Source organism: Cavia porcellus, unplaced genomic scaffold, assembly GCF_034190915.1.
Source record: "Cavia porcellus strain 051 isolate PalLab524CR breed Dunkin Hartley unplaced genomic scaffold, mCavPor4.1 scaffold_7, whole genome shotgun sequence".
NCBI classification, from domain to species: Eukaryota; Metazoa; Chordata; class Mammalia; order Rodentia; family Caviidae; genus Cavia; species Cavia porcellus.
This window is the reverse complement of record NW_026947490.1, coordinates 56,436,332-56,452,356: the sequence shown is the minus strand read 5'-3', so window position 1 is coordinate 56,452,356 and position 16,025 is coordinate 56,436,332. Positions and strand designations below refer to the sequence as shown.

General features: G+C 37.1%; 1 protein-coding gene across 3 annotated transcripts in view; it reads left to right on the top strand.

The window, feature by feature from the left end:
- Positions 1–16,025, top strand: part of Nme7 (NME/NM23 family member 7) — a 226,127-nt gene that overhangs the window by 16,152 nt on the left and 193,950 nt on the right. The window lies entirely within an intron of this gene.

Sequence of the window (16,025 nt, the reverse complement as noted above, 5' to 3'; positions counted from 1 at the left end):
GGAGGTGAAGGTAGGAGGATTGTAAGTTCTTAGAAAGATCCCATCTCAAGCAAAACCAAACCAAAACCAAAGGGGGGAAAAAATACAGCAGGGAATATAACTCAGTGGGAAGGCTCTGGCTTCTACCTTCAATACTTAATTCAGAGTTAAGTTTTATATCAACGGAGGATGACTTCTATAATTACAGAGTCACTCTTTTCCTAGCTAGTAATGGCCTTAAGACCTTTTTGATCTTCATTACCCTTCACACAAAGGTCAAGGTATGCATCACTGAAACACATTTAAATTTGAAATACTGAGTGTCCGGATTAGGACACAGAGGCTCTTGAACTCATGTTTCAGCTTTGCTTCTGGCTTCTCCCACATGCCATGCACTGAGGTGCAAATGTGAATCTCTCTTTAAAGAGCTCACAGAGTTGAAGGAAGAAAGGGAGGAAGAGAGATCCATGCTTTATTAACATTGTGAGATGTAACTTAGATAATAAATTCAATTTCTTCTCTTGTAAAGTTGTGGTATTTATAAAGTTTCTGCATTTATAGAATGAGAGATCTAGGGAATAAGGGTACAGAGAAGAGAGACTAATTACCACTAGGGAATATTAATTTAAAACAATGAAGTTAGGTGACTTTACAGCTTTTCTGTGCTGTTTTTTAATCATTGAACTTCACTTTTTTTAATGTATGAATATGTATAAGCCTAAAATTAAACTTATGTATATTAATGTCAACATCGATTCCCTAAATTTACCAGTAGACATTTGGATGCAGTAGGAAACCGTGCCTCTGCAGTTCTTCCTTCAGGGTTCTACCTAATGCCCTACACAACAGAAGGCTTAACAGAATCTTTTTATCTTTTCCTTTAAAGTTTTTGCTCATTGACCCAGACAGACATCCCTTTGGGTAAGTTTTCAGATGGCACAAAAATACAGACTTTGTGTCTATTGGGAAGAACTTCTGTTTTTATTACTAGTTCATTCGTTCTCTTTCTTTCTTTCTTTCTTTCTTTCTTTCTTTCTTTCTTCCTCTTTTTCTTTCTCTTTCTGAGTGGGGGCTCACTACGTTGCCCTCATTGGCCTTGAACTCCTGGCTCAAGTGATCTTTCTCCCTCAGTCTCCCACGTATTAGGGACTACCAGCACACTTCATTACAGTTGGCTAATTTAACCAGTAAGGAGTTTTTTGGTTTAGCATTCTGAGATTCACATTTGCGAGTTTATACTTTGTTTTCAGATTTACGTGTACTTCAGCCACACTTGCTGTCCCCTTTGCTTCCTTCAGACCCGTGCTCAAATGACAGCTCATCAGAGAGGGCTCCTAACCTAATGTAGCACCTGCTGCTGCTCTCTGTTCCCTTATCCTTTCTACCTTGTTTTTTTTATACTTTAGTGCCTCACATAAGTGTTATAAAGCTGCAATTTCTTTTAGTGATAGTGTTTGACATTACTATAATGTCTTCCATTTTAAAAAGACATTTTAGAGTCTTAACTAATCCACAGTGTCCTTGGGAGGTGGGCATCTAGGAAAGAAGGGTATCCAAAGTGAAGAGAGAGAGAGTGAGGAAGAGATCCAGGACAGAGAGGGACAGAGAGAGGCATCCACATTCTAGGGTAGAAAAGAGAAATATCCGAGCTCTGACGTGACTGCCCCAGCCTGAGATTCCTGTCCTCGGCCGGATCCCCACCGCCCTTTCCACAGGCCTGGTCTCCTGTGAGCACTGAGATGTACTCCTGTCCTGCCCTCAGGTCTCAGAAGGAGGACCCAGCATCGCACCAAGGACAGTGAGCACCTTGCGAGCAGGATTTCTTTCTTCTTTCTCTGTCTTTTCCTAGGCTGGCTTATGGAGACCCTTAGTCACAGTTTGTCTAAAAGACTTTTCTAATTAATGTTCCAATATGTGAGCAGCTAGATTCTTATGAGTACTGACAAAAGTATCGATAACCTTAAAAGAGATTTAAATGAAAAGAAACAATTTTGAAAGAGTTTTATTTAAGAATCTTGATGAATTAACCCAAGAATAAAAAATATTTCTTTTTCATATCTACAATATGCTCCCCAGGTTAAGCTGTTTTCTATGTTACAAGGATAATATTACTGAAATAGTTTAATAGCATTTAAAAGTCATTGTCTTTAACAGTTTAAAACACTTTTATAATATAATTTATTAAGTGTTAGAAAGAATGTGAAGAGAATTCTCCAAATAGCACGTGTCTTCTGTGAGAGTGGATATTTGGACTCCATAATTATACCAATGGCTAAAAACTAAAGCTTTAAAATTATTTGGGGCTCACTAGGAGAATGGGCAAAAGGAATTCAGATTAGTACTTTTATCATATGCTATTTTATTTATATGCACTAGCTGTATTCTCAGCCTTGGGTCTTTTTCTTTTTTATTCATGCAAGGGAATGCAAAGAAACAGAATTGTTGACTTGGTAATACTCCCTTTTCATTGAAATGTTTAAAATTCTAGTGAATTGAAGGAATATATCAAAATCAAGATGAAACTTACTAACTTATTAGACAGTCTGTGAAGTTTTTTCCTAATAATATCTGATGCTTGCTGTATGTCATGCTATACAGATATACAGCAAACAGTCTCAGTTTTAAAAGCATTTAACACTCTTCTGGTAGACACTGGTAAGACCTAGATTTGAACCTCTTTAGCACAAAAGCTTGTGCTCTTTTTTTTTTTTTTTTTTTGTCTTTTTCCTTTTTTATCGGTACCAGGGATCAAACTCACAACTGCTTGCTTTCAAGGCAGGCGCTTATGCCGCTGAGCTAAATCCCCAGCCCCCTAGCTAAATCCCCAGCCCCCATAAAAGCTTGTGCTCTTTCTAGACCATTACAATTTAGGCCAAGATTTTTTAAAAAAGGTTTTAGGAGTAACGCTTCTGCTTTGAATGTAGCTATACAGAGTAGAGTTTTAACTTTCTTCTGGAAAACCTTCAGCTTTTAGGGAATAGAAGTGAAACTGTTTTTCCCCAGAAAGTTATAATTCATATTGTACTACTCCATTAGAGCCTTTGCAAATATATTACGGAGTAATATGTAAGTAGACCTAACCTTGACGATGGGTCTTTATGAAATGGTGGGGGAGCCTAACTGTGTTGAAATCCTTATTGAACATTAGGTGGTGCTGTTTCACCACTGAATGCGTCCTTTCAGGGAGCTATTCCTTATAGGCTTTTTTAGTTGCTTATTAATTTTAATCACATTGGTGTGGTATTCAGATGTTATTCAGCTGAGAATCATAGGTGGTTATAAGTGCGCACGACAATGCTTGGCTTATCACGTGTGTACTTTTAAAGTGTTTGTCAGAGAAGCCACACATCCAAAAAGAAAGAAAGGAAAAAGTACTTTGTCATATTTTTCTGGAAATATAAACAAACAGGTACAAATATATATTGGAATTTTTGAATACTGAAGAGTGAGTTTTTGTAATTTTAGCAAGATCAGCGCTGCACCTATTTATTGACTCCTTTAGATCTTTATTTTGGTATTTATTTTATTTTTTTTAAAAAAGGTTTCAGAACTAGAGTCATCACTAAGGACTTTCAAAAGAAACAAACGACATACCTACTACCTTCCAGAACCTGGTAATTTGGCAAGAAAGAGAATTTGTATTGCGAAAGGTTATGATAACGAGCCAGGGTTGTACTGTGGGAACATCATTCTGACCTATGAGGAAACAAAGGTCCTGTTGGACTGTGCTACCTAACAAGTCCTGTAACTTTCGTCAAGTAACCTACTTATCATAGCTTCTATTTCCTTGTTCTTAATGTATCTTTGATCTCAGACTTCTGTGAAAATCAAATTGCAAGTTCCGAAATATTAACCGGGTAGGATTGGCCTAGGAAGACTACACAATAATTGTGTTTGCTTTGCCTAAAGCAAAGTTCAACCTTGCTTTTCAGACAGATGTTTCTCGTAATACGGAGTGTGTGACGTTGTTTTTGCACCTGGCAATGATCCGCGGAAGTCAGGCGGGATTTTTTTGAGGATACATAGAAGCCATGCAGAAAAAGTTTTGAAAAGCCCACGACTGGATTGATCTGGAGGTCATCATGTTAAGCAAACTAAGCCATACTCAGGGAAACAAATATTGCATGTTTTCCTTAATATGTGAAATCTTAAAAAAAAAGACAGCATAAAAGTAGAGAAAGGCTATTATTAGATAAAGGATAGCTTAAGGGGCTAGTGGGGGAATTGATATGATCAAAATATATTAATATATATGAATGAAAATATCAAAAATACTCTGTAAAATTAGTAGGCACTCATAAAAATACATTTTAAAAGCCCTTGTTTGATACATTACCTGATTTACACTTATACTGTGGAAATGGTTCTTTGGCATTTTATAGTCTTCCCTTTTTAAAAATTAAGCAAGATGGAAGTTGAAAGTGCATTATTAAACATCACTGTTGGGGAAATGCATGGCTTGGTATTGTTTATTGCAGCAATGAGTCTTGTCTCTAAAGATCAATACTGTATTGTAATTGAGAAATATCGTCTTGAAATAACATCTTTACAAAGAAAATAATACCTTATAAACATGTGGAATCATCTTTTTCAACTCGGTATTTTTCCAAAAGATTTAAGACACTGTCCTTAAACATTTTTAATATATGTGCTGCTGAAGTGAGGGCTCCTTAGACATTTTTTGAGCTAAAAATGATTGCAACCATTAGACTTAGTTGTTAAGGAATTTAAGTAGAACAGAATAGTTACACTGAGTAATTTGCCTACCTTTTCCTCATGTGCTTTCTTTGTTACTGAGAAATGCTAAGCTGGAGTTGGCAAATGAGATTTTCCACATGAAGACCTTTTGTACTTGAGCTCGCCTTCTATTTACTGTTACCAGGTAGATTTAGGAAGAAGGAATAACTCTTTGAGAAAAATCTGGCCAGCCCAAAACTAGCCCTGGCCATTCTAAAGTAGGGTAGTATTTGACCCAATTCAATGTAAGAAAATACTAGATCTTTGAAAGAAGCCCGGGAAGAAGACTCTCTGTAAAGCGTAAGTGTCACAAACTAACTGTTTAAACTCTAGCCTGAGATAATGAGAAAACTATAAACCTTTGGTCATTGTAATTAGTCCATTCTATTATACATACATGAGGTGTTTAAGTAACTCAGTAGGAATTTGCCATGCGTTTTGCCTTCTCTGTCTGGTAATACATTTTTACTATATTCTTGGAAAGTTCAAGGCAAAATGAAGTTTGTTCTTTGGAAACTACTTTTCACTTGCGCTTCCTGGAAGCAGCTGGCTTGCGGTGGCAAGGTCAGCCACAGGTGACTTCTGTTGCAGCCTGTATTATTCAGAGAGGTTGTAGGTGCTTGGACTAAAGCTTAGAAACCTACTAAACTGTAATCATTTTTGTCCATGTAATTCACTCCAAAATGTCCCTGAAGTCACACAGAAGCAGATAATCTATTTAAAGTAGAGTTCACACAGTTTTTGACTCTTTATGAAAAAATAATAAACATTTCATTACAAAATAATAAAAGAATAACTACAGTTAATGTACTGTGTATCATAATCGTAAAAGTAGCTGCTGAGAGTACAAGACATAGACAGAGAAGACTTCTAAAGAAGGCACAGATAATAGAACAAAACTTTCTTTTCAGTGAACTAAAAGAAACTAGTAGTATAAATAAAACAAATTTACAAATTTTGAAAATCAGATTTCTAGTAGATGAAGGTACTCCCTCATGATATATTGTATAAATCCTTTTTAGTATGAGTTAAACAAGGGCGTACTTATATATGAACAAGAATGTTTCATTGCATTCTGTGAGGCAGCTTTTCCTGAAATAGATCATTACAAAGTGCAATATATATTTTCCAGTGCATTGTTAGAATGACAGGTCTGAGAGCTGTGGCATGAGTTTCTCTGTCATGACGCTTTTTATGATGAGATTTATTTTAATGGAGGATGAAGGTAAAAGGATTTGGTTGCCAGTTCTGGTGAGCTACCAAACGTCAGAACATGGAATCTGCTTTGCTGTTTCTCCTACAGGGCCTCTTTACCACTGCTGAGGAGGAGGACTGGGGAGCCTGAGATCTGGAGTGGATCTGCCTGCACTCATCCCTGATTATAAGCTGTGCAATGTTGGCCAAGTTTCTTTACTTATCTGAACCTCGGTTTCATCCTGTGAAAAACCGAATGAATGATACCTTTTCCCCTTTAATGTTCTTAGGAAAAAATACAGAAATGTTTGTGTTTAGCAAACAGCAAATGCTTGATAGAAAGGGCTGGTTCTTGACCTTTATTTTTCTTCTAATCTTGAATTGTAATGAATTGTTCCTATATGTGGGCTACTTGTTACTGAGTTCCTTCTTGAACATTGCTTCTTTGTGCACATTTATTACCGAACAAGGCACAAGATAAGCAGTTGAAAAATGCTCTTAGAATGAGTAGATAAATGGAGATCAGGTGTGGCCTGTTTTTGAAGTAAAAAGATAAAACTAACATTGAGTTTTTGTAGACTTTTATAGAAAGATGGACAGAAAGTAAACATGTAAATCGATCTTTAAAACTGTTGTATATTCCTATTAGAGAATAATAGAATGTCTTCCCCACATTCATAAATGTGTGCTTAGTTATAATTTCCATGTGATTATATTAATATATTACACATACTATAAATCATATATAACAATAGAAACTTTAATAGTTAAGATAAAAATAAATAGGAATCAACATATTGATTTTCTACCTGCCTCCCAGAGATCCTGGCCTTCAGAGACTGTTGGTATCAAAAGCTATTTTGGTCAGACTTGAGTTTAAGTTGTAGTTCTGGAATTTAATGAGTTACTTATTAACTTAATCTCCCAGTAACTTGGTTTCTCATTTTGGAAAATAACAACGTACTAAGGTTGTTGTTAAAAAGACTTCAGTAATAATATGTGGTAAAGAACTTATTAGAGTATTGTCAGGCGGGCGTGGTGGGTCACACCTGTAATCCCAGCACTCAAGAGGCTGAGGCAGGAGGATTGTTGCAAGTTCAAGACAGCCTGGGCTACAAAGTGAGTTCAAGGTCAGCCTGAACTGCATAGCAAGACCCACTCTCAAAAAAGACAAAAAAAAAAAAAAAAAAAAAAAAAGAGTACTTCATACATAATAAGAACTCAATAAATGTTAGACTCTATAACAGTATGACTACTAATCAATTATAGTTATTACTATTTTTGGGAAATACCTTTTGGGAATTTTTTCATGAAATTGTTGTCTTTTGATTATTTTAATATTCTTAAATCGTAAGTTCTGTTCTCATTTAAATACTAGTCTCAAAGCCCCAAATGTTACTGTAATTATTAAAAATTGTGACTAAACACAGGCTCAAACATAAAAAGTTGTGCCTCCAGAATCTATAAGCTTATCTGTAACATCATTGTTATGCTTAAAAAGATCTTCCTTTTTTAAAATTCATTTTGTCTTGAAACCTTGAATACCTCCCCTACATAGCTTTTCTGTCATTGATTTATTACTACTTGTTTCAAAATATCTTTTTTATCTCTCATTCTTTCCCTTTTACGTCTGAATTACAACAGTTGCTTGGTCTCCTATTTGGGCTACTTTGAACTCTTTCTTGTCTTACTCACCCCTCTATCCATTTGTTATATTAGTGTAGTGGATTAGCTAATGGTCAACATGTAACACCCACCTGAACTGGAGCTGGTGGTTCTGGGTGTGGAAGGTCCCCCAGAAGATTGTTGCCAACAGCATAACAGCACAACTGGAGGGGAAGATGGTGTGCTGTGGATTCTTCTGGAGAGCTTGTCATGCTGGCTTTACTGTACGAACTTGACCGTCCTCATTGTTTTAGAATCTCAGGTCCTCGCTGTTGCTAGGGATGGCTGCAGTTCTTTTCAGCAGAGCTCTGGTCCTTACCTTGAGCGTTGCTTCCTGGCTCCGATGCAGCTCCCTCAGCTTGCTGGCACGGACCCTTCTTCCCAGTGATGCAGACTTTCCGGCTTCCACCAGTGACCTTTGGGCCTTCCCAGTGCAAAACCTTGATACAGATTCACATGAGACATTGGCGTGGGCTCTTGGCCTCTCCCTGGACTTGTAGAGGACATCTCCATGTGCTCTAAGTCTTCACCTAACCTTGTGCAGAGCATTGGTGTGGGATCCAGGCCCTCAGCTGGATTCTTTGGGTCTCTAGTTTGTGACAGATCTCTTGCATTTTTCTGCATTTGACTCTTAGGATGAATATTATAATAATAACCTTATAATATTATAAATAATATGCACAAAATATTATGCGTAATAATATTCTATAGTCTATTATATATTAATATAAAAATATGTATCATATTATATTATATATTACTATACATTATATAATATACGGTATATAATATAATATACAATATATAATATAGCATATATAATATATTTTACATTGTTTATAACATAATATTATATGTATTACATATTATATATATTATATATAATAATACAATGTTATAATAACAATTTCATAAATTATTTATCCTGTGTTAAATCTAATCCCTTGCAAACCCTGGCCACAACAATTGGAAAACAGTTATTGAACACCTAGCTTTCCAGATTCTTTTTTTTTGGTCTTTTTCCTTTTTATCGGTACCGGGGATCGAACTCACGACTGCCTGCTTGCAAGGCAGGCGCTTATGCCGCTGAGCTAAACCTCCAGACCCTGCTTTCCAGATTCTTTTCTGGACCCCAGGTATATCCACATGCCTATTAAGATATCATTTAAGTATTAAATTATTATCATGTTTCACTACTTAGAATGTTCAGTGACTCAGGGATGCACTATTTTCATTTGCGTCTTAGAATTTAAACATATGTTGTATCAAGCTCTGCTATTCTTTTCAAGCTCTGTCCTTGTGAGAGTGCTAGAATCGTGTGGCTGTTGTGCTGAGGACCATGTAGACTGCTCTTTTTCAAATGTGCCTGGTTTTGGATTACACACCCTGTCTGAATTATTGTTGTAATGTATTTTTGCTGTTGTTTGTGAATATCGGCTTTTTATTGGTTCAGTTGGATGTGTGTATAGTTCTCAGGGCCGAGATCATTATTTTGACCTCTGCATATCTTCCTTCTCCCTCCCAAACCCAGGATTAAATCTGGAAAGGTACTTATTTTACTCCCTTATCAATACTGTCTAAATAGAGTCAACGGAAGATCATCCCCAGTGAAGAGGGCCCTCATGGTGAGCGTGTTTTATAGATTTTTGTCATATTATTAAAAACAGGAAGTCTGATGTTGAATTTTTAATAATCAAATAGGAGGAGTAAGTTGTCATGCTCTCTGGCATGCGTGCTTTTTGCCTCTCCCACCACTTCTGTCCTTAGAGGTCAAGGGTGCCCTGCTTTTATCCTAAAGGGATGGACTGACTAGAAACTTAGTACTGCTTTGTTTATACATTGATTAAACTTACTTGATTATAAAAAAGGAAAATGAGGTATGATAGAAAAAATATAGTGAATGTTTTAATTTTTAAAACTACCATAAAAGACACAGTGCCATGAATCCCCCGAGAATACTCTCCTTCACCTCAAACACACTGATCCCATCACTCTTCCCACTTTCGGGGCAGTTCTGGAAGTCCTCTTTTCATGAGTGCCTTTAGTTGCCCTGTCTGGGCTGCCATGATGGCTGAATACATTCCAAACATGAACCCTTTTGACTTTGGGGTTGACCACTGACTAGTGTGCCAAGTTTGGTAAGTAGAGGAGGACACACTCTAATGTTTTATGAGTCTGTCTTTCTGTGGGACTGTACTTGGAACCAGCATTCACCATACTTTTGATCATACCTTGTGAAGATGCTTAGGAAAGAAGACTTCCACAACTGCTGAAGGAAGTGTCAAGAATGATTAGGGTAACTGATTGGAGCAAGGGGGACTGTCTTGAGGAAGATTACTGGCAATGTCTCTTTTACTATAGTCATTTAAAAATTTAACATTCACTATATATTTTGTTTATCTTTGTATATGATTTGGTTGATGTATATTAAAATAATTCCTGGCCAGGTGTGGTGGCACATACCTGTAGTCCCAGCACTTGGGAGGCAGAGGCAGGAGTATTGCTGTGAGTTTGAGGCCAGGTTGGGCTACATGGTGAACTCAGGGCCAGCCTGAACTACACAGTGAGATCTTGTCTCAAAAAATAATATTAAACATGTTACAAAATATAAACACCCACATTAGAGTCTTAAGTGGAAGCAAAGCAATGAGATATTATAAACACATAAACTGAAATTATAAAAGCCTTTCAGGAGCAGATAAAATAGGTGTGTAAAAGTACTTACAGATACTGTGCTGGGTGTGTTAACAATTTTCAATAGGATTTATTAGATGACTCTAGGATTGATGTGTTGAACTGATACTGATCATGTGTGGGGGTATGTAAGACATTTTGGGTGTATAAAGATGGGTGGCTTTCATTTTTGTTCTGAGGAACTTTCATTTTAGAAAAAGGTAAAATATGCATATGAGCAGCTATAAATTTGCTTCCAAAGGCTCAAATCAAGTGTAAGAGGATTTTAGAGTACTGAAAAATGTCTTTCATCTGGGAGGCTTGTGGAGAATTTTATTGAGCAGGTAAAATTTGACAAGAAGATATTGTATGTGAAGATTTTGAAGGAACTGAAAGAGTTTAGAAACGTTATGAAGTACAAGCTATATGGTACCTTTCACTGATGCGGATCCGGAGTCCACCAGCCTTCAGAACTGAGGCATGATGCTTTTTGGTTTGTTCTAAGGAAACTAAATAGGCCAGGTGTATACTATCATTTCAGAGTCTTTACCTGAATTCATTTTATTCAGCATCCATAAGAAGCCTGCCAGCTCTTCCTAAGATGTGACAATGGGTAAGGACTAATTCTTGATTTATATCCCCCTCTCAAGTAGCAGTGTGTATTAGAAGGGCTGCTCTCTCCACAGTGCAGACTTGAGGAGAAAATAAGGTATAAAGATAACACGCTTCCACATGTGGAGATTAAGACTTATTCCCCATAGTACTAGTGGTACTCTCCTATCACTGTTCTAATACTTTTCTTCCCCCAACTTGTTCTCTGCTGACACCCACCATTTATTGAGCAGGCTTCCCATATGTGGGGACTGTCAAAGAGATTAATTCACTTAATCCTAATGTCAGCCTTACAGAGCAAATTTCAGAAAGATTAAATAACAGGAGTCCAATAACTACCTTGGTACACAGTGGGCCTGAGTGAAGCTACACTCTGGGCATGTGGCCTCCACATGATACTGACTGTCCAGGCAAAGTTTAGGCAATTGGAAGACCTGCCATTTCCTAAGTGGATGGGCTTTTGTTTTGGCCAATGTTTTCTTCCTCTTCCTCCAAGGATATTTGCTTCCTCTTCCATTATCTTTCTCTTCTGCCTTCTTCCTCTCCAATAACTTTTATTTAACTAAAAAATTATTCCTTTGAAGGCATTTTAATTTGTACAAAATTAAATATTCTAAGATCTGTAGAAAAAAGATGAAGTTAGGACTAGAATAATATGAATAGTCTAAATGGCTTTATAGTTGCTTAGGCCTTGGATGGTTCTTTGTAGTAAATAATAAATTGAAGTACAGTAGCGGTTGTCTCCTGCTGTCCAGTCATGAAGAATACTACTATTTAAAAGCTCAGCCAGGATACTCTATTTTCTTAGACTTTTAAATTAATAATGAAAAATTAATAATAATTTAGAAGATGGCTGAATTATGATATGTCGTAGGAAATAAAGGACACTGCAAAATTTTGTTCTCAATTCTTGGGCAAATGAAAAAATATGAAAAATATTCCAAATAAGCCTGTAGCAAGTTTCTTTTTTTCATTAAAAGTTCACCATAGATTTTGTTGCTTCATGAAAGAGATAAAAAGTATGTGGCTCTGAGTTATGACTCATAGCTTTAAATAATATGTGTGGATAAATATTCAAATAATATACATTTGAAATGATGTTTAGTTGCTAAATATTTCTATATGATTATTTGTTCTTGCTGTTTAGAATGTAATTTTTTAATCTTGTTGAAGTATCATACTAGTTCTTTAATTTGATCATGTTTAAGTGATTTCAGAAAGCGGTTTTATTTTCCCTGCTTCAGTTTTGTTGAAAAATTTTAAACAAAACTGTGTTCCACATAGTTCTAGCCCAATAGTACCACAGGATTTTTCCTTGTATATTTAAATGAGAGGCTCAGTTCATGTGCTTATTGAAAAAGAGTTATACTTTCCTCTTTCTTTTGAGGCAGTGGCTTAGTTTTTGGTGACTTCTACAACAAAACAGTTCATCAACCAAGGATATTTGCTTTTTACAGTTCTTGCAGTTGTGGGAATTGCAAGAGAAGGTACTGGCTGAGTTGCTGTCTGGTGAGAGCCCATTTCTACCTTCACAGATGACACCTTGCTGTGTCCTTGCATGGTGGAGGGGGCAAGGGAGCTGTGTAGGGCTTTTCTATGCTATTAATCCCACTCAAAGGACACAACTCCTACTAATGTCTCATTAGAATTAGGTTTTCAGCATGTGAATTTTAGGGCAATACAAACATCCAGACCACAGCAGGCACCTAGCTGTTGTCTATGCAAAGGTGGCTTAGCAGCTGAGATGTATCTCAGAAATGGTTTCTTCCAATTTATTGAATATAAAGTTATTTCCTGTGATAGTCTTTTTAATTCAGTACATTTATTTTAGTGACAGCATCTTACTTGGTTCACACAGGGAAAATCATTTTTGTAGGTGGTGGTGGGAAGGAGGTGAATGTGCTGGGTCGGGGGAGAACAGCAGTTCAGTTTTTGAAAGGCTTTTGGCCTCATTTGTTGATCATGAAGTGTCGTGGGTTCTCCATCAGCTTTTTTTTTTTTTTTTTTTTAAAGATAAAACAGATAATATCTTAGTACATGATAAGTAGTACTAATGCTGTGAGAATATGTTCAGTATTTTGGGGGGTATTTTAGTGTATCTTTTTGTCTTCAAAGTAGTTGACTAAACCAGCAGACATGATACTATGAAACGAAACAGAATAGAATAAAATCAGTCAAAACAAACAGCGAAAGCAATATATGGCTTCAAATCAAGCTAATAGAAAATCAAAAATTGTTACCATAATATATCCTGCTATCTTTGGAATAGCTTTCCATCAAATCTAATGCAAGTAGACAGTCTGAAACAGAATAAAACCAAACAAAATAGAACAATGAAAACAATATGGGTTTCAAATCATGGTAATAGATTAACAATGTCCTCTGCCTTCCCTTTTTAAACACTTCCTCCGCTTTCACTTTCACAGGCTATATTGTACATTTTGGATCCCACTAACTCCTTTAGTTTTTATATTAGGGAGCCAACCCGGCTACTCATCTAAGTGATTCTGAACCTTTTACCCCTGAGCATGATCTTAAGTTGTATCCATTTACCTACAAGAGCCTCAAAGTTTTCTTTCTTCAAAGCTGAGTAGTTTTCCATTGTGTAAAAGTATTGTGGCTTTCTAACCAATCTACAGCTGATCAGTTAGGCTGCCCCCACTTTTTTCTGGTTCCCTGTCATATAGAGCATTGTTTTCTCATCTTTGGCTTGTAGTCTATAAACCCTCTTTCGAGTTAAATGTATTTCTTATATAAAGCATATTGATGGACCCTACCTGCTGATTCACATTGTTTCTGTTTCTTTTAATTGGTGAATCAAGGCCACCTATAAGTGATTATGGCCAACCTTCCCTGCCATGCTATTTTTCTGCTGTTGGTTGTTACTTTTCCCTTTCATTCTACTGTTTACCCCATTCAGTGAGCCCCCTCTGCTGCTGTTCCTGAAACCATAGTCTTTTTTCTGTCTGTCTCGAATGTCCTTCAGTATTTTTTGTAGGGTTGGTTCGGTGGTCATCAACTCCCTCAGTTCCTCTTTCTTCATGGAAGCATCTTGTTTCTCCATTAATTTTGAGAGATAGTTTTTCAAGGTACATCAATCTGGGTTGGAGGTTATTTTCTTTCAGGAGTTGGAATACTTCATTCCAAGCTCTTCTTGATTTGATAATTTGTGTTGAGAAGTTTTCTCTGACAGCTTTTAATATTCTGCTCTTGTGTTGAGTTTCTGGGATCTTGATTATTATATGTCTGGGTGTAGATCTGTTTTGGTTATAGCTGGCTGGAGTTGTGTTTGTCTCAATTCTCTGAATATCATTTCCTTTTCCTATGCTTGGGGAGTTTTCTTTAATTATTTCTGTAAATAGCCTTTGTATTTCATTTGTGTTTACCCCTGCTTTTTCTCTCACAGTTTTTATTCTTAAGTTATACTCCCTCTTGTCATCTTGTAGCTTTTGTATTGTTACTTCCTGGTTCCTTGTTATTTTTTAAAGAGATCTTTCCTTTCATGATCGCAAGCTGCAAACCTGTTTCCAACCAGTTTTGCCACCCTTCTTTAGGTTCTTTCAAGCAGTTTTGCCAGCCTTCAATGAAGTTTTTAATTTCATGGTAATCTCTTTGAATTATTTCATGTATTCTCAGTCTTTTTTATATCCTTCATTGAAGGTTTCCCTCCTTTTTCTATGCTCCTCTATTCTTCCATCTGTGTCTTCTTTAGAGGTGCTTAGTAATTCTTTTATTATGTTTCGCATCTCTTCTTTTACCAGATAGTACTTCTGTTCTAATTTCTTTTATAGCCTCTTGATGTTGTGTCTTTATTTCAGCTGCTGTTGTTTCAGAAACTTAGGTGTGTGACTCCCAGTCTCTTCTGTGTTTAAATCTCCTGGGCCCGTACTGCTTGGGTTGGAGGCCAGAGGCTGCCTTTTGCTTCTTCCTCTTGTCATGTTCCTGGTTTTTTCCAGACAAGTGGGTAGTGGGGTCCCTAGTGAGAGACTGTTTGCTTTTGGGCTTTCAGTAGCTGGTGGAATGCAAGCAGAGGTGGGGCAGGCTGGCACCTTCCTCCCAAGCTGCTTAGCCACGGGAAGCCCTCACCTACTTAATAGGCACAGGGAGGGTGGGGTTGGTTAGGGAAAGCTTTAGGGAAACCTCTGGGATGGCTGTTGGACCTCCGACAGGGGTGGGACTCAGTCCAAGCAATTTCCACCAGTTTGCTCTGAGCTAGGAGTGGCTGAATGAAGCCAGCTGCAGTTCTGGCTCCAGGCTTATCCTGCCCAATTCCGAAATGGCCCCTGGCCAATTGCCCACTCCCATGGGAGGACTGAGTCCCCCACACTCACTGCCAGCCAGTGCAGTTCTGTGGTCCGCTGCTTCCCTCTGCCACCATGTCTCCTTGCAGAGGCCTTTGGGCTTGCCAGCCACCAGCTTCACTGTTACTATGTGTCCCCAGGTTTCAACAGTGCTTCTCGCACAGTGGTTTTGGCTCCAGGTAAAAGTACCACTAGCTACTGCCTTTAAGTTTTTCTTTTTTTAATTCTCTCTGTGGGCTTCAATTCTCACTTTAGGTTCTTGCTGGGTCAAGGGGACCCAGTTCCTTCCTTCTTGTCTTCTCCAGAATGCTATATTCCAGCACCTGGACTGTTTCTCTCCGAGAGGCTGTTTACTCTGCTGCTTACTGTCCCACCATCTTCCCAGGGTCTCCTATGTGCAGTGTTATATTTGTGGTGTGTATGTATTGGATCATGATATGACTTACTACTATAATAGTCAAAAGTTTTGAGCTACTATTTTAATGCACTTTTCAAGATATGGAAAAATGGCATCATCATACTAACTACTTGTAAATCATATTTACCTTCTTTCATTTTAAAAAATTAATATCTACAAGTCTTTTCAGTTACTTCTGAGCTCCTTCTGTTATTCAGCTTTTTAAACATTTTGTTCCCATCATTTGTGCCTGATATACTATATTTTGCACATAAATGGTTGTCAGTATTTCTCTTTTAACCATGACTCTTAAAAGTAAAATGTGAAAATAGTAGCCATTAAAAAGTTTATCCTTCATAATTTTGGAAACTAAAAATATAGCGCTGTTCCATGTGTATATTACATAATTATCGTATAATTTTATTAAGTTTGTTGGTTTGGAAGATTGAAATTACTTGGGATAGTGT